The sequence below is a fragment of the Gavialis gangeticus genome, unplaced genomic scaffold (assembly GCF_001723915.1).
Source record: "Gavialis gangeticus isolate Ggan-Ray unplaced genomic scaffold, GavGan_comp1, whole genome shotgun sequence".
NCBI lineage: Eukaryota > Metazoa > Chordata > Crocodylia > Gavialidae > Gavialis > Gavialis gangeticus.
The window spans coordinates 120031233-120033242 of record NW_017729024.1 but is presented as its reverse complement, the minus strand read 5'-3'; positions in this window follow the sequence as shown (position 1 = coordinate 120033242).

The following is a 2010-nucleotide window of genomic DNA, read 5'->3' as shown; positions in this document are numbered from 1 at the left end:
TGTGTTCCTGAGGTGGGATCTCTGCACCCGCCACAGGGCCAGGGTGCCTGGGCAGCCGAGCCAGGTCTGGCAGCAACAGCCAGAGGGAGCCACCACTGGCACTGCTGGGAAATGGAGTCATGTGCCATGGCCCAGGCTGTTTCCCATACCTGGGCCAGGCAGGGCTAAGGGGCCCACTGTGGGCTGGACAAAATGCCTTGGTAGGCCAGATCCAGCCCGTGGGCCATATTTTGCTTACCCATGATCTTTTACCATCCCGTTAATAACTACCTTTCAGATATTTGAAAGCCATTATCAAATTCCCCCCTAATCTTCTCTTGTTTAGGCTTAAGTAGCTGCATGTCTTTCAGTCTCTCCTTGGAAGTCATGTTTCCCAGACCTCTAATAATTTTTGTAGCTCTTCAATGCACTCTTTCTAATTTGTCCACATCTTTTTGGAGTACTGTGCCCAAAACTGGATACTGTACCAGTTGAAGCTTCACCAGTGCTGAACAGAGTAGGATACTCACATCCCTTTATTTGAAAATACTGCTTTTATTAATACACCACAATATGTTATTGACCTTTACTACTAGAGCACACTGTCATTTTATATCCAGCTTACCATCCCCTGTAAACCCTGGGTCCTCTTCTGTAGTACTACAGCCTAGCCAGTCATTCCTCAGTCTGTATTTATGGGTGCAATTTTTTCATCCCAACTGTAGGAGTTTGCATTTGTCCTTACTGAATTTCATCTGACTGATTTAGGACCATTTCTCCAGTTTATCAAAGTCATTCTGAATCATAACCCTACCCTCTAAAGTGGCTGCAACTCCATCCAAGTTGGTGTCACCTGCAAATTTGCTAAGAGTACACTCAATCCTACCCTCTATATCAGGTGTGGGCAAAATATGGCCCATGGGCTGGATCTGGCCAAGGGTAGCCATCTAGCATGTGGCAGGTTCTTTGGCCCTGCCCAGGCCAGGTGGACTGTGCAGCCAGTCCTGCCACCCCCAGGTATGTGACAGAGCAGAGGCAGCATGGTGGCTGGACTCAACTTCCAGGACCCCTGTGGGCAAGGTGCCCTTTGCTGGGGGGTGGAGCTGGAATAGTGCCGTGGGAAGGTAGTGTCCATTGCAGGGCCATGCAGGGAGCAGACTGAGGTTCTGCCCTGGGCACACATTGTCATCACACCAGGATCCTAGTGCCTGCCCTGGCCCACCCATCCCAATCCCAGACACCACTTCCCACTTGCCCATGGCCCCATCCCATCTGCCTAGCCAAGCATGCCCTGCCCACAGGGGTCCCGGGCTGGTTTCCATTGAGATCCCACCAACCTGCCCACTCCATCTAGTGCTCCTGGTGGTGGGTGCAGGGTAGACAGGCCAGGGCCAAGATATGATCAATTACCCCCCTATGCTGGGCCAGATCAGCACTCTTTAAGTGTCCCTCCAGCCCAAATAATTGCTCATCCCTGCTTTATATCATTCTAACAAGGCCCCTGCCCCATTACTGAAAAAGGAGAGCAAACCCCAGGGCCTCCCGGCCAGCCAAGCCCCTAGGTACAGACTTAAAGGTAGAAAAGATTTGACTAATGCTTACTACAGAGCCAGTGGTGCCAGCAGCATCAGGGGCTAGAGACTTGCATAGAAACATTGCAGGTCCCAGCAGCAAGGAGCTACCCTGAGGGTGCTCCAGCAAGCCAAATATGAAAGTACCTGTGGCAGCTCAGGGAGGCAGATGACCAGCAGTGAGCAGGGTCAGGGAGTTGTATAAAAAAGGGCCCTGAGCCAGAGGAGAGCAGTCTGCCCCTGGAAGCCAAAGGGAAAGGAGCCCTACAGCAGACTGCTTGCTGACAAAAGCCAAAGAGAGGTCCTGCTAATCCAGGGAGAGACCAGTAAAAAGCTGAGGACTGCCTGAAAAGGAGACTCCGTCCAGACAGGGCATTTTAGATAGCCAGTGTGCTGGGGAGTTAAGTTGGAGCCAGCAGGTTAATGTTTCAGTTTGCATTTTATTCTGTGGTTTGCGGAT